Here is a 17,681-nt window from a genome sequence, read left to right as displayed (position 1 = left end):
CGCAAAAAATTTTGCTAGAGCGCCAAGCACCCACCTCATGGCTAGAGACAAGGGCTCGCCATTAGATCAACTTCGAAATCGCTGAACAGACGCGCTGTAGAATGGCAACCGCTGCCAAGTCTCTTCCGTAGTTGCGTCGGTCGAGTGATCGAAGAAGGTGATCTAAGAGAGGGTCCAAGCGTAGGCATTCGTTGGGGGATTCGCGCCGATGGCATAAATTTATGCAATACCCGAGCAAGCAACACCGGACGGAGGTGCTAGACGAGGGCTCCCATTTTAGATCGAGTTTTAAAATCACCGAGTAGACGCGGTGAGGGCTGGCAACCGCTGCCAAACCTTTTTCCGAAATTGCGCCATCTGAGTGACAAGAAAACATGATCTAAAGGAGAGTCCAGGAATAGCACCCTCGAGGGTGGGCTTCACGCCCCTCTAATTGATTCAACGTCGGCGTCCACCGTTTCAAAATCCGACATATCCATCCGCCCTGACAGCGGCGTTGAATCAATGAGGGGGGCACGGGAGAGGCTCGCGGACACCACCTCTCCCCTTGTAGCCGCGATAGGCAAGCAAAAAATTTTGCTAGAGCGCCAAGCACCCACCTCATGGCTAGAGACAAGGGCTCGCCATTAGATCAACTTCGAAATCGCTGAACAAACGCGCTGTAGAATGGCAACCGCTGCCAAGTCTCTTCCGTAGTTGCGTCGGTCGAGTGATCGAAGAAGGTGATCTAAGAGAGGGTCCAAGCGCAGGCATTCGTTGGGGGATTCGGCGCCGATGGCATAAATTTATGCAATACCCGAGCAAGCAACACCGGACGGAGGTGCTAGACGAGGGCTCCCGTTTTAGATCGAGTTTTAAAATCACCGAGTAGACGCGGTGAGGGCTGGCAACCGCTGCCAAACCTTTTTCCGAAATTGCGCCATCTGAGTGACAAGAATACATGATCTAAAGGAGAGTCCAGGAATAGCACCCTCGAGGGTGGGCTTCATGCCCCTCTAATTGATTCAACGTCGGCGTCCACCGTTTCAAAATCCGACATTTCCATCCGCCCTGACAGCGGCGTTGAATCAATGAGGGGGGCACGGGAGAGGCTCGCGGCAACCACCTCTCCCCTTGTAGCCGCGATAGGCACGCAAAAAAGTTTTGCTAGAGCGCCAAGCACCCACCTCATGGCTAGAGACAAGGGCTCGCCATTAGATCAACTTCGAAATCGCTGAACAGACGCGCTTTAGAATGGCAACCGCTGCCAAGTCTCTTCCGCAGTTGCGTCGGTCGAGTGATCGAAGAAGGTGATCTAAGAGAGGGTCCAAGCGTAGGCATTCTCGTTGGGGGATTCGCGCCGATGGCATAAATTTCTGCAATACCCGAGCAACACCGGACGGAGGTGCTAGACGAGGGCTCCCGTTTTAGATCGAGTTTTAAAATCACCAAGTAGACGCGGTGAGGGCTGGCAACCGCTGCCAAACCTTTTTCCGAAATTGCGCCAGCTGAGTTGACAAGAAAACATGATCTAAAGGAGAGTCCAGGAATAGCACCCTCGAGGGTGGGCTTCATGCCCCTCTAATTGATTCAACGTCGCCGTCCACCGTTTCAAAATCCGACATATCCATCCGCCCTGACAGCGGCGTTGAATCAATGAGGGGGGCACGGGAGAGGCTCGCGGCAACCACCTCTCCCCTTGTAGCCGCGATAGGCACGCAAAAAATTTTGCTAGAGCGCCAAGCACCCACCTCATGGCTAGAGACAAGGGCTCGCCATTAGATCAACTTCGAAATCGCTGAACAGACGCACTGTAGAATGGCAACCGCTGCCAAGTCTCTTCCGTAGTTGCGTCGGTCGAGTGATCGAAGAAGGTGATCTAAGAGAGGGTCCGAGCGTAGGAATTCGTTGGGGGATTCGCGCCGATGGCATAAATTTATGCAATACCCGAGCAACACCGGACGGAGATGCTAGACGAGGGCTCCCGTTTTAGATCGAGTTTTAAAATCACCGAGTAGACGCGGTGAGGGCTGGCAACCGCTGCCAAACCTTTTTCCGAAATTCCGCCGTCTGAGTGACAAGAAAACATGATCTAAAGGAGAGTCCAGGAATAGCACCCTCGAGGGTGGGCTTCATGCCCCTCTAATTGATTCAACGTCGCCGTCCACAGTTTCAAAATCCGACATATCCATCCGCCCTGACAGCGGCGTTGAATCAATGAGGGGGGCACGGGAGAGGCTCGCGGCAACCACCTCTCCCCTTGTAGCCGCGATAGGCACGCAAAAATTTTGCTAGAGCGCCAAGCGCCCACCTCATGGCTAGAGACAAGGGCTCGCCATTACATCAACTTCGAAATCGCTGAACAGACGCGCTGTAGAATGGCAACCGCTGCCAAGTCTCTTCCGCAGTTGCGTCGGTCGAGTGATCGAAGAAGGTGATCTAAGAGAGGGTCCAAGCGTAGGCATTCGTTGGGGGATTCGCGTCGATGGCATAAATTTATGCAATACCCGAGCAACACCGGACGGAGGTGCTAGACGAGGGCTCCCGTTTTAGATCGAGTTTTAAAATCACCGAGTAGACGCGGTGAGGGCTGGCAACCGCTGCCAAACCTTTTTCCGAAATTGCGCCATCTGAGTGACAAGAAAACATGATCTGAAGGAGAGTCCAGGAATAGCACCCTCGAGGGTGGGCTTCATGCCCCTCTAATTGATTCAACGTCGCCGTCCACCGTTTCAAAATCCGACATATCCATCCGCCCTGACAGCGGCGTTGAATCAATGAGGGGGGCAAGGGAGAGGCTCGCGGACACCACCTCTCCCCTTGTAGCCGCGATAGGCACGCAAAAAATTTTGCTAGAGCGCCAAGCACCCACCTCATGGCTAGAGACAAGGGCTCGCCATTAGATCAACTTCGAAATCGCTGAACAGACGCGCTGTAGAATGGCAACCGCTGCCAAGTCTCTTCCGTAGTTGCGTCGGTCGAGTGATCGAAGAAGGTGATCTAAGAGAGGGTCCAAGCGTAGGCATTCGTTGGGGGATTCGCGCCGATGGCACAAATTTATGCAATACCCGAGCAAGCAACACCGGACGGAGGTGCTAGACGAGGGCTCCCGTTTTAGATCGAGTTTTAAAATCACCGAGTAGACGCGATGAGGGCTGGCAACCGCTGCCAAACCTTTTTCCGAAATTGCGCCATCTGAGTGACAAGAATACATGATCTAAAGGAGAGTCCAGGAACAGCACCCTCGAGGGTGGGCTTCATGCCCCTCTAATTGATTCAACGTCGGCGTCCACCGTTTCAAAATCCGACATTTCCATCCGCCCTGACAGCGGCGTTGAATCAATGAGGGGGGGCACGGGAGAGGCTCGCGGGAACCACCTCTCCCATCGTAGCCGCGATAGGCACGCAAAAAATTTTGCTAGAGCGCCAAGCACCCACCTCATGGCTAGAGACAAGGGCTCGCCATTAGATCAACTTCGAAATCGCTGAACAGACGCGCTGTAGAATGGCAACCGCTGCCAAGTCTCTTCCGTAGTTGCGTCGATCGAGTGATCGTAGAAGGTGATCTAAGAGAGGGTCCAAGCGTAGGCATTCGTTGGGGGATTCGCGCCGATGGCATAAATTTATGCAATACCCGAGCAACACCGGACGGAGGTGCTAGGCGAGGGCTCCCGTTTTAGATCGAGTTTTAAAATCACCGAGTAGACGCGGTGAGGGCTGGCAACCGCTGCCAAACCTTTTTCCGAAATTGCGCCATCTGAGTGACAAGAAAACATGATCTAAAGGAGAGTCCAGGAATAGCGCCCTCGAGGGTGGGCTTCATGCCCCTCTAATTGATTCAACGTCGCCGTCCACCGTTTCAAAATCCGACATATCCATCCGCCCTGACAGCGGCGTTGAATCAATGAGGGGGGCACGGGAGAGGCTCGCGGCAACCACCTCTCCCCTTGTAGCCGCGATAGGCACGCAAAAAATTTTGCTAGAGCGCCAAGCACCCACCTCATGGCTAGAGACAAGGGCTCGCCATTAGATCAACTTCGAAATCGCTGAACAGACGCGCTGTAGAATGGCAACCGCTGCCAACTCTCTTCCGTAGTTGCGTCGGTCGAGGGATCGAAGAAGGTGATCTAAGAGAGGGTCCAAGCGTAGGCATTCGTTGGGGGATTCGCGCCGATGGCACAAATTTATGCAATACCCGAGCAAGCAACACCGGACGGAGGTGCTAGACGAGGGCTCCCGTTTTAGATCGAGTTTTAAAATCACCGAGTAGACGCGATGAGGGCTGGCAACCGCTGCCAAACCTTTTTCCGAAATTGCGCCATCTGAGTGACAAGAATACATGATCTAAAGGAGAGTCCAGGAATAGCACCCTCGAGGGTGGGCTTCATGCCCCTCTAATTGATTCAACGTCGGCGTCCACCGTTTCAAAATCCGACATTTCCATCCGCCCTGACAGCGGCGTTGAATCAATGAGGGGGGGCACGGGAGAGGCTCGCGGGAACCACCTCTCCCATCGTAGCCGCGATAGGCACGCAAAAAATTTTGCTAGAGCGCCAAGCACCCACCTCATGGCTAGAGACAAGGGCTCGCCATTAGATCAACTTCGAAATCGCTGAACAGACGCGCTGTAGAATGGCAACCGCTGCCAAGTCTCTTCCGTAGTTGCGTCGATCGAGTGATCGTAGAAGGTGATCTAAGAGAGGGTCCAAGCGTAGGCATTCGTTGGGGGATTCGCGCCGATGGCATAAATTTATGCAATACCCGAGCAACACCGGACGGAGGTGCTAGGCGAGGGCTCCCGTTTTAGATCGAGTTTTAAAATCACCGAGTAGACGCGGTGAGGGCTGGCAACCGCTGCCAAACCTTTTTCCGAAATTGCGCCATCTGAGTGACAAGAAAACATGATCTAAAGGAGAGTCCAGGAATAGCGCCCTCGAGGGTGGGCTTCATGCCCCTCTAATTGATTCAACGTCGCCGTCCACCGTTTCAAAATCCGACATATCCATCCGCCCTGACAGCGGCGTTGAATCAATGAGGGGGGCACGGGAGAGGCTCGCGGCAACCACCTCTCCCCATGTAGCCGCGATAGGCACGCAAAAAATTTTGCTAGAGCGCCAAGCACCCACCTCATGGCTAGAGACAAGGGCTCGCCATTAGATCAACTTCGAAATCGCTGAACAGACGCGCTGTAGAATGGCAACCGCTGCCAAGTCTCTTCCGTAGTTGCGTCGGTCGAGTGATCGAAGAAGGTGATCTAAGAGAGGGTCCAAGCGTAGGCATTCGTTGGGGGATTCGCGCCGATGGCATAAATTTATGCAATACCCGAGCAACACCGGACGGAGATGCTAGACGAGGGCTCCCGTTTTAGATCGAGTTCTAAAATCACCGAGTAGACGCGGTGAGGGCTGGCAACCGCTGCCAAACCTTTTTCCGAAATTGCGCCATCTGAGTGACAAGAAAACATGATCTAAAGGAGAGTCCAGGAATAACACCCTCGAGGGTGGGCTTCATGCCCCTCTAATTGATTCAACGTCGCCGTCCACCGTTTCAAAATCCGACATATCCATCCGCCCTGACAGCGGCGTTGAATCAATTAGGGGGGCACGGGAGAGGCTCGCGGCAACCACCTCTCCCCTTGTAGCCGCGATAGGCACGCAAAAAATTTTGCTAGAGCGCCAAGCACCCGCCTCATGGCTAGAGACAAGGGCTCGCCATTAGATCAACTTCGAAATCGCTGAACAGACGCGCTGTAGAATGGCAACCGCTGCCAAGTCTCTTCCGTAGTTGCGTCGGTCGAGTGATCGAAGAAGGTGATCTAAGAGAGGGTCCAAGCGTAGGCATTCGTTGGGGGATTCGCGCCGATGGCATAAATTTATGCAATACCCGAGCAACACCGGACGGAGGTGCTAGACGAGGGCTCCCGTTTTAGATCGAGTTTTAAAATCACCGAGTAGACGCGGTGAGGGCTGGCAACCGCTGCCAAACCTTTTTCCGAAATTGCGCCATCTGAGTGACAAGAAAACATGATCTAAAGGAGAGTCCAGGAATAGCACCCTCGAGGGTGGGCTTCATGCCCCTCTAATTGATTCAACGTCGGCGTCCACCGTTTCAAAATCCGACATATCCATCCGCCCTGACAGCGGCGTTGAATCAATGAGGGGGGCACGGGAGAGGCTCGCGGACACCACCTCTCCCCTTGTAGCCGCGATAGGCACGCAAAAAATTTTGCTACAGCGCCAAGCACCCACCTCATGGCTAGAGACAAGGGCTCGCCATTAGATCAACTTCGAAATCGCTGAACAGACGCGCTGTAGAATGGCAACCGCTGCCAAGTCTCTTCCGTAGTTGCGTCGGTCGAGTGATCGAAGAAGGTGATCTAAGAGAGGGTCCAAGCGTAGGCATTCGTTGGGGGATTCGCGCCGATGGCATAAATTTATGCAATACCCGAGCAAGCAACACCGGACGGAGGTGCTAGACGAGGGCTCCCGTTTTAGATCGAGTTTTAAAATCACCGAGTAGACGCGGTGAGGGCTGGCAACCGCTGCCAAACCTTTTTCCGAAATTGCGCCATCTGAGTGACAAGAATACATGATCTAAAGGAGAGTCCAGGAATAGCACCCTCGAGGGTGGGCTTCATGCCCCTCTAATTGATTCAACGTCGGCGTCCACCGTTTCAAAATCCGACATATCCATCCGCCTTGACACCGGCGTTGAATCAGTGAGGGGGGCACGGGAGAGGCTCGCGGCAACCACCTCTCCTATATAAGCTATTAGTGCGAGGCTCGCGCTGCATTAGAAATTAGCGAACACAACGACATCCGCCTTAAAAATCCAAATCCTTTAAAATTCCTACCAAACAGCCATTCACGACCCAATTTTTTATGAGGTCGGCAGAGGAGCAAAAGATTGTCATCGGTTAGGAGACGTGAGTTCATGGAGCCAAGGGACTGAAATGGTCATCGAGCTCATCCGATCAACTGGATGAATTTCACCTTGAAGGGGCCCAATCCAAAAGTTCCGGAGGTCATCTCCTGGAACTCTCGAGAACAAGGCCCATCTTACATGCAAACTCTGCTACTGCGCAAACATAGGTTGCAATTAAGGAGAAATTGCGAGGCCGTCGCAATGGCCCGAGGCCAATGGCTCCGACTAAGTCAATTTTCTCTTGCAATCACCATGCCGCCGTTCACAGAGAGATCTCCCCATTCACTTGTGACGCGACGCACAATCCAAGGTCTAGACGCGAGCTCGCCCTTGAAAGAAAGACCACTTTCCAAGACATCCCCCGATGACACATTGGAACGTCAACCGCTGTCGAACCACTCCCAATGTTGTGCCGATCGAGTTGGCACAGAGGCGACCTTAGGGAGCTCCCGCGTAGCAATCGGGATGTGCTTTCGTGCCCATCTCTCACAAAAACCAATGTTAGCTGTGGACAAATTTGGAATCCAAGGGCTCGCATCCATCGATATCGTCGGCACTGAGTCTATATATTCAAAGGCCACGGAGAGGTTCCGATAAGAGAAACTCCCCTGCTCGCTCGCACAAACATCCCAAATTCTAGACACAAGCTCCCGCCCTTAGCATCGCTCTCCAGATCACCGCAATGACACATTGGAACGACAACCGCTGTCGAACAACTCCCGAAATTGTGGCAATGGAGTGAGAAAGAAGAGCAACTTTGGGGAGCCGCGCATAGCAAACGGGCTGTGCTGCTGTGCTTCATTCCGCTCTTATATAGATCCGAAATCGTTGATTTCGTTTGGAATCCGAGGCTGCATTCGTCCTTGCTCAAACAAGCAATGGCTCTTCTAATCGAATGGCCACGGGGAGCTTCCGATAACAAAGGCTCCCTTGTCACTCGTGATGCGCAGGCCAACTGCTAGACGACGGGTCGCCCTTCAGATCGCTGCCCAGGCAACCACCACAACGGCACCATTGGAACGACAACCGCTGCCGAACCGTTCTGAAAATTTTGTGCCAAAGAAGTTGTTGCGTAGAGAACGACTCTGGGGAGAGAGCCCTCGCATAGCAAAATCGGGATGGCTTCACGGCCCTCCCAATAGAAACGATGCTGGTGCCAATATTCCAAAAATCCGAATAACGTGTCTTTCGCGAACACCAGCACTGATTTCTATTGGGGAGGGTCGCCGAGAACTTTTGTTGTCAAAGCTCCCATTGTAAGCCGCGATAGGCACACAAAAAATTGCTAGAGCCCCAAGCACCCACCTCATGGCTAGACAAGGGCTCGCCATTAGTAGATCAACTTCGAAATCGCTGAACAGACGCGCTGTGGAATGGCAACCGCTGCCAAGCCTCTTCCGTAATTGCGTCGGTCGAGTGATAGAAGAAGGTGATCTAAGAGAGAGTCCAAGGCTAGGGATTCGTTGGGGGATTCGCGCCGATAGCAAAAAATTATGCAATACCCGAGCAACACCGGACGGAGGTGCTAGACGAGGGCTCCCGTTTTAGATCGAGTTTTAAAATCACCGAGTAGACGCGGTGAGGGCTGGCAACCGCTGCCAAACCTTTTTCCGAAATTGCGCCAGCTGAGTGACAGGAAAACATGATCTAAAGGAGAGTCAAGGAATAGCACCCTCGAGGGTGGGCTTCATGCCCCTCTAATTGATTCAACGTCGCCGTCCACCGTTTCAAAATCCGACATATCCATCCGCCCTGACAGCGGCGTTGAATCAATGAGGGGGGCACGGGAGAGGCTCGCGGCAACCACCTCTCCCCTTGTAGCCGCGATATGCACGCAAAAAATTTTGCTAGAGCGCCAAGCACCCACCTCATGGCTAGAGACAAGGGCTCGCCATTAGATCAACTTCGAAATCGCTGAACAGACGCGCTGGAGAATGGCAACCGCTGCCAAGTCTCTTCCGTAGTTGCGTCGGTCGAGTGATCGAAGAAGGTGATCTAAGAGAGGGTCCAAGCGTGTAGGCATTCGTTGGGGGATTCGCGCCGATGGCATAAATTTATGCAATACCCGAGCAACACCGGACGGAGGTGCTAGACGAGGGCTCCCGTTTTAGATCGAGTTTTAAAATCACCAAGTAGACGCGGTGAGGGCTGGCAACCGCTGCCAAACCTTTTTCCGAAATTGCGCCAGCTGAGTTGACAAGAAAACATGATCTAAAGGAGAGTCCAGGAATAGCACCCTCGAGGGTGGGCTTCATGCCCCTCTAATTGATTCAACGTCGCCGTCCACCGTTTCAAAATCCGACATATCCATCCGCCCTGACAGCGGCGTTGAATCAATGAGGGGGGCACGGGAGAGGCTCGCGGCGACCACCTCTCCCGTTGTAGCCGCGATAGGCACGCAAAAAATTTTGCTAGAGCGCCAAGCACCCACCTCATGGCTAGAGACAAGGGCTCGCCATTAGATCAACTTCGAAATCGCTGAACAGACGCGCTGTAGAATGGCAACCGCTGCCAAGTCTCTTCCGTAGTTGCGTCGGTCGAGTGATCGAAGAAGGTGATCTAACAGAGGGTCCAAGCGTGTAGGCATTCGTTGGGGGATTCGCGCCGATGGCATAAATTTATGCAATACCCGAGCGACACCGGACGGAGGTGCTAGACGAGGGCTCCCGTTTTAGATCGAGTTTTAAAATCACCAAGTAGACGCGGTGAGGGCTGGCAACCGCTGCCAAACCTTTTTCCGAAATTGCGCCAGCTGAGTGACAAGAAAACATGATCTAAAGGAGAGTCCAGGAATAGCACCCTCGAGGGTGGGCTTCATGCCCCTCTAATTGATTCAACGTCGGCGTCCACCGTTTCAAAATCCGACATATCCATCCGCCCTGACAGCGGCGTTGAATCAATGAGGGGAGCACGGGAGAGGCTCGCGGCAACCACCTCTCCCGTTGTAGCCGCGATAGGCACGCAAAAAATTTTGCTAGAGCGCCAAGCACCCACCTCATGGCTAGAGACAAGGGCTCGCCATTAGATCAACTTCGAAATCGCTGAACAGACGCGCTGTAGAATGGCAACTGCTGCCAAGTCTCTTCCGTAGTTGCGTCGGTCGAGTGATCGAAGAAGGTGATCTAAGAGAGGGTCCAAGCGTAGGCATTCGTTGGGGGATTCGCGCCGATGGCATAAATTTATGCAATACCCGAGCAACACCGGACGGAGGTGCTAGACGAGGGCTCCCGTTTTAGATCGAGTTTTAAAATCACCGAGTAGACGCGGTGAGGGCTGGCAACCGCTGCCAAACCTTTTTCCAAAATTGCGCCAGCTGAGTGACAAGAAAACGTGATCTAAAGGAGAGTCCAGGAATAGCACCCTCGAGGGTGGGCTTCATGCCCCTCTAATTGATTCAACGTCGGCGTCCACCGTTTCAAAATCCGACATATCCATCCGCCCTGACAGCGGCGTTGAATCAATGAGGGGGGCACGGGAGAGGCTCGCGGCAACCACCTCTCCCATTGTAGCCGCGATAGGCACGCAAAAAATTTTGCTAGAGCGCCAAGCACCCACCTCATGGCTAGAGACAAGGGCTCGCCATTAGATCAACTTCGAAATCGCTGAACAGACGCGCTGTAGAATGGCAACCGCTGCCAAGTCTCTTCCGTAGTTGCGTCGGTCGAGTGATCGAAGAAGGTGATCTAAGAGAGGGTCCAAGCGTAGGCATTCGTTGGGGGATTCGCGCCGTTGGCATAATTTTATGCAATACCCGAGCAACACCGGACGGAGGTGCTAGGCGAGGGCTCCCATTTTAGATCGAGTTTTAAAATCACCAAGTAGACGCGGTGAGGGATGGCAACCGCTGCCAAACCTTTTTTTCCGAAATTGCGCCAGCTGAGTGAGAAGAAAACATGATCTAAAGGAGAGTCGAGGAATAGCACATCCAGGGTGGGCTTCATGCCCCTCTAATTGATTCAACGTCGGCGTCCACCGTTTCAAAATCCGACATATCCATCCGCCTTGACACCGGCGTTGAATCAATGAGAGGGGCACGGGAGAGGCTCGCGGCAACCACCTCTCCTATATAAGCTATTAGTGCGAGGCTCGCTCTGCATTAGAAATTAGCGAACACACCGACATCCGCCCTAAAAATCCAAATCCTTTAAAATTCCTACCAAACAGCCATTCACGACCCAATTTTTTATGAGGTCGGCAGAGGAGCAAAAGATTGTCATCGGTTAGGAGATGTGAGTTCATGGAGCCGAGGGACTGAAATGGTCATCGAGCTCATCCGATCAACTGGATGAATTTCACCTTGAAGGGGCCCAATCCAAAAGTTCCGGAGGTCATCTCCTGGAACTCTCGAGAACAAGGCCCATCTTACATGCAAACTCTGCTACTGCGCAAACATAGGTTGCAATTAAAGAGAAATTGCGAGGCCGTCACAATGGCCCGAGGCCAATGGCTCCGACTAAGTCAATTTTCTCTTGCAATCACCATGCCGCCGTTCACAGAGAGATCTCCCCATTCACTTGTGACGCGACGCACAATCCAAGTGCTAGACGCGAGCTCGCCCTTGAAAGAAAGACCACTTTCCAAGACATCCCCCATTCACTTGTGACGCGACGCACAACCCAAGTGCTAGACGCGAGCTCGCCCTTGAAAGAAACACCACTTTCCAAGACATCCCACGATGACACTTTGGAACGACAACCGCTGTCGAACCATTCCCAATGTTGTGCCGATCGAGTTGGCACAGAGGCGACCTTAGGGAGCTCCCGCGTAGCAATCGGGATGTGCTTTCATACCCATCTCTCACAAAAACCAATCTTAGCTGTGAACAAATTTCGCCGCAATGACACCATTGGAACGACGACCGCTGTCGAACAACTCCCGCATTTGTGCCCCGATGGAGTGAGAAAGAATAGCAACTTTGGGGAGCCGCGCATCGCAAACGGGCTGCTGCTTCATTCCGCTCTTATATATAGATCCGATGTCGTTGATTTCGTTTGGAATCCGAGGCTGCATTCGTCCTTGCTCACACAAGCAATGGCTCTTCTCATCGAATGGCCACGGGGAGCTTCCGATCACAAAGGCTCCCTTGTCACTCGTGACGCGCAGCCCAACTGCTTTCCGAAATTGCGCCAGCTGAGTGACAAGAAAACATGATCTAAAGGAGAGTCGAGGAATAGCACCTCGAGGGTGGGCTTCATGCCCCTCCAATTGATTCAACGTCGGCGTCCACCGTTTCAAAATCCGACATTTCCATCCGCCTTGACACCGCCGTTGAATCAATGAGAGGGGCACGGGAGAGGTTCGCGGCAACAACCTCTCCTATATAAGCTATTAGTGCGAGGCTCGCTCTGCATTAGAAATTAGCGAACACGCCGACATCCGCCATAAAAATCCAAATCGTTGAAAATTCTGACCAAACAGCCATCCACGACCCAATTTATTATGAGGTCGTCTAAGGAGCAAAAGATTGTCATCGGTTAGGAGATGTGAATTCATGGAGCCAAGGGACTGAAATGGTCATCGAGCTCATCCGATCAACTGGATGAATTTCACCTTGAAGGGGCCCAATCCAAAAGTTCCGGAGGTCATCTCCTGGAACTCTCAAGAACAAGGACCGTCTTACTTGCAAACTCTGCTACTGCGCAAACATAGGTTGCAATTAAAGAGAAATTGCCAAGCCATCACAGTGGCCCGAGGCCAATGCTCCGACTAAGTCAATTTTCTCTTGCAATCACCATGCCGCCGTTCACAGAGAGATCTCCCCATTCACTTGCAACGCGACGCACAATCCAAGTGATAGACGCGAGCTCGCCCTTGAAAGGCCGGCCCACTTTCCGAGACATCCCCCGATGACACATTGGAACGACAACCGCTGTCGAACCATTCCCAATGTTGTGCCGATCGAGTTGGCACAGAGGCGACCTTAGGGAGCTCCCGCGTAGCAATCTGGATGTGCTTTCGTACCCATCTCTCACAAAAACCAATCTTAGCTGTGAACAAATTTAGAATCCAAGGCTCGTATCCATCGATATCGTCGGCACTGGGTCTATATATTCAAAGGCCACGGAGAGGTTCCGATAAGAGAAGCTCCCCTGTGCTCGCTCGCACAAACATCCCAAATGCTAGACACAAGCTCCCGCCCTTAGCATCGCTCTCCAGATCGCCGCAATGACACATTGGAACGACAACCGCTGTCGAACAACTCCCGAATTTGTGCCGATGGAGTGAGAGAGACGAGCAACTTTGGGGAGCCGCGCATGGCAAACGGGCTGCTGCTTCATTCCGCTCTTATATATAGATCCGATGTCGTTGATTTCCTTTGGAATCCGAGGCTGCATTCGTCCTTGCTCGCACAAGCAATGGCTCTTCTCATCGAATGGTCACGGGGAGCTTCCGATTACAAAGGCTCCCTTGTCACCCGTGATGCGCAGCCCAACTGCTAGACGACGGCTCGCCCTTCAGATCGCTGCCCAGGCAACCACCACAACGGCACCATTGGAACGACAACCGCTGCCGAACCATTCCGAAATTTTTTTGCCAAAGAAGTTGTTGCAAAGAGAACGACTCTGGGGAGAGAGCCCTCGCATAGCAAAATCGGGATGGCTTCACGGCAGCTGGATGGGATTTGAATTCATGGAGCCAAGGGAGTGAAATGGTCATCGAGCTCATCCGATCAACTGGATGAATTTCACCTTGAAGGGGCCCAATCCAAAAGTTCCGGAGGTCATCTCCTGGAACTGTCAAGAACAAAGGCCAATCTTACATGCAAACTCTGCTACTGCGCAAACATAGCTTGCAATTATAGAGAAATTGCAAGGCCGTCACAATGGCCCGAGGCCAATGCTCCGACTACTAAGTCAATTTTCTCTTGCAATCACCATGCCGCCGTTCACAGAGAGATCTCCCCATTCACTTGTGACGACGCACAATCCTAGTGCTAGACGCGATCTAGCCCTTGAAAGGCCGCGTTCCAAGACATCCCGATGACACATTGGAACGACAACCGCTGTCGGACCATTCCCAATGTTGTGCCGATCGAGTTGGCACAGAGGCGATCTTAGGGAGCTCCCGCGAATCGATCGGGAAGTGCTTTCGTACCCATCTCTCACAAAAACCAATGTTAGCTGGCTGAACAATTTTAGAATCCAAGGCTCGTATCCATCGATATCGTCGGCACTGGGTCTATATTCAAAGGCCACGGAGAGGTTCCGATAAGAGAAGCTCCCCTGCTCTCTTGCACAAACATCCCCAAATGCTAGGCGCAAGCTCCGGCCCTTAGCATCGCTCTCCAGATCACCGCAATGACACATTGGAACGACAACCGCTGTCGAACAACTCCCGAATTTGTGCCGATGGAGTGAGAAAGAAGAGCCAGATCGGGTCGACGAAAACGGCTAAGCCAGATCGGGTCGGCCACCATTTTTCGCCGAGAGCTTTCGATATTAAAGCTCCCATGTAGCAGCGATAAGTACACCATGACAAAATTGCTAGAGCGCCGAGCACCCATAGCAAATTGCCATTATACCAAGCAACGCCGGAGTGCTAGACAAGGGCTCACGTTTAGATCAAGTTTTAAAATCACCAAAAAGACACGCCATGGATCGGCAACCGCTGCCTCACCTTTTCCAAAATTGAGTCATCGGAAAACATGATCTAAAGGAGAGCCGAGGAAAAGCACTGAGATCGCTTCATGCCCCTTTCATTCATTCAACATCAGCATACACCGTTTGAAAACCCAACAATCCGATCCGCCTAGACACCAATGTTGAATCAATGAAAGGGGCATGGGAGAGGCTCGCGGCAACAACCTCTCCTATATAAGCTATTAGTGCGAGGCTCGCTCTGCATTAGAAATCTGCGATAGCGCGGACAAAATCCTTAAAAATCCAATTCAATGAAAAATGTGACCAAACAGCCATCCACGACACCGTTTTTGGAGCTCGCCCAGATCGGCTACGCCAGCATGGTGACTTGCTGACTCGGTGAGAGTACTTCGAACTGTCAAGAACAAAGGCCAATCTAACATGCAAACTCTGCTACTGCGCAAACATAGCTTGCAATTATAGAGAAATTGCAAGGCCGTCGCAATGGCCCGAGGCCAATGCTCCGACTGCTAAGTCGATTTTCTCTTGCAATCGCCATGCCGCCGTTCACAGAGAGATCTCCCCATTCACTTGTGACGACGCACAATCCAAGTGCTAGACGCGAGCTCGCCCTTGAAAGGCCGCGTTCCAAGACATCCCGATGACACATTGGAACGACAACCGCTGTCGAACCATTCCCAATGTTGTGCCGATAGAGTTGGCACAGAGGCGATCTTAGGGAACTCCCGCGTATCGATCGGGAAGTGCTTTCGTACCCATCTCTCACAAAAACCAATGTTAGCTGAACAATTTTATAATCCAAGGCTCGTATCCATCGATATCGTCGGCACTGGGTCTATATTCAAAGGCCACGGAGAGGTTCCGATAAGAGAAGCTCCCCTGCTCGCTTGCACAAACATCCCCAAATGCTAGACGCAAGCTCCCGCACTTAGCATCGCTCTCCAGATCACCGCAATGACACATTGGAACGACAACCGCTGTCGAACAACTCCCGAATTTGTGCCGATGGAGTGAGAAACGAGAGCCAGATCGGGTCGACGAAAACGGCTAAGCCAGATCGGGTCCGCCAGCATGGCTCGGCCACCATTTTTCGCCGAGAGCTTTCGATATTAAAGCTCCCATGTAGCCGCGATAAGTACACCATGACAAATTACTAGAGCGCCGAGCACCCATAGCAAATTGCCATTATACCAAGCAACGCCGGAGTGCTAGACAAAGGCTCACGTTTAGATCAAGTTTTAAAACCACCAAAAACACACGCCATGGATCGGCAACCGCTGCCTCACCTTTTCCAAAATTGAGTCATCGGAAAACATGATCTAAAGGAGAGCCGAGGAAAAGCACTGAGATCGCTTCATGCCCCTTTCATTCATTCAACATCAGCATACACCGTTTGAAAAGCCAACAATCCGATCCGCCTAGACACCAATGTTGAATCAATGAAAGGGGCATGGGAGAGGCTCGCGGCAACAACCTCTCCTATATAAGCTATTAGTGCGAGGCTCGCTCTGCATTAGAAATCTGCGACAGCGCGGACAACTCCCTTAAAAATCCAATTCAATGAAAAATGTGACCAAACAGCCATCCACGACACCGTTTTTGGAGCTCGCCCAGATCGGCTCGGCCAGAATGGCTCGCCCAGATCGGCTCGGCCAGCATGGCTCGCCCAGCCTTGGTGAGAGTACTTCGAACTGTCAAGAACAAAGGCCAATCTAACGTGCAAACTCTGCTACTGCGCAAACATAGGTTGCAATTATAGAGAAATTGCAAGGCCGTCACAATGGCCCGAGGCCAATGCTCCGACTACTAAGTCAATTTTCGCTTGCAATCGCCATGCCGCCGTTCACAGAGAGATCTCCCCAATCACTTGTGACGACGCACAATCCAAGTGCTAGACGCGAGCTCGCCCTTGAAAGGCTGCGTTCCAAGACATCCCGATGACACATTGGAACGACAACCGCTGTCGAACCATTCCCAATGTTGTGCCGATCGAGTTGGCACAGAGGCGACCAAACAGCCATCCACGACACCGTTTTTGGAGCTCGGCCAGATCGGCTCGGCCAGAACGGCTCACCCAGATCGGCTCGGCCAGCATGGCTCGGCCAGAACGGCTCGGCCAGCATGGCTCGGCCAGAACGGCTCGCCCAGATCGGCTCGGCCAGCATGGCTCGGCCAGAACGGCTCGCCCAGATCGGCTCGGCCAGAACGGCTCGCCCAGATCGGCTCGGCCAGCATGGCTCGGCCAAAGCGGCTCGGCCAGAATGGCTCGCCCAGATCGGCTCGGCCAGCATGGCTCGCCCAGCCTTGGTGAGAGTACTTGGAACCGTCAAGAACAAAGCCCAATCATACATGCAAACTCTGCTACTGCGCAAACATAGGTTGCAATTATAGAGAAATTGCAAGGCCGTCACAATGGCCCGATGCCAATGCTCCGACTACTAAGTCAATTTTCTCTTGCAATCGCCATGCCGCCGTTCACAAAGAGATCTCCCCATTCACTTGTGACGAAGCACAATCCAAGTGCTAGACGCGAGCTCGCCCTTGGAAGGCCGCGTTCCAAGACATCCCGATGACACATTGGAACGACAACCGCTGTCGAACCATTCCCAATGTTGTGCCGATCGAGTTGGCACAGAGGCGACCAAACAGCCATCCACGACACCGTTTTTGGAGCTCGGCCAGATCGGCTCGGCCAGAACGGCTCGCCCAGATCGGCTCGGCCAGCATGGCTCGGCCAGAACGGCTCGGCCAGCATGGCTCGGCCAGAACGGCTCGCCCAGATCGGCTCGGCCAGCATGGCTCGGCCAGAACGGCTCGCCCAGATTGGCTCGCCCAGATCGGCTCGGCCAGAACGGCTCGGCCAGAACGGCTCGCCCAGATCGGCTCGGCCAGCATGGCTCGGCCAAAACGGCTCGGCCAGAATGGCTCGCCCAGATCGGCTCGGCCAGCATGGCTCGCCCAGCCTTGGTGAGAGTACTTGGAACCGTCAAGAACAAAGCCCAATCATACATGCAAACTCTGCTACTGCGCAAACATAGGTTGCAATTATAGAGAAATTGCAAGGCCGTCACAATGGCCCGATGCCAATGCTCCGACTACTAAGTCAATTTTCTCTTGCAATCGCCATGCCGCCGTTCACAAAGAGATCTCCCCATTCACTTGTGACGAAGCACAATC

This window comes from Cupressus sempervirens, chromosome 7, assembly GCF_028749045.1.
Source record: "Cupressus sempervirens isolate cs-2001-9-10 chromosome 7, ASM2874904v1, whole genome shotgun sequence".
NCBI lineage: Eukaryota > Viridiplantae > Streptophyta > Pinopsida > Cupressales > Cupressaceae > Cupressus > Cupressus sempervirens.
The sequence above is the reverse complement of the archived record's forward strand: the minus strand, read 5'-3'. Positions refer to the sequence as shown.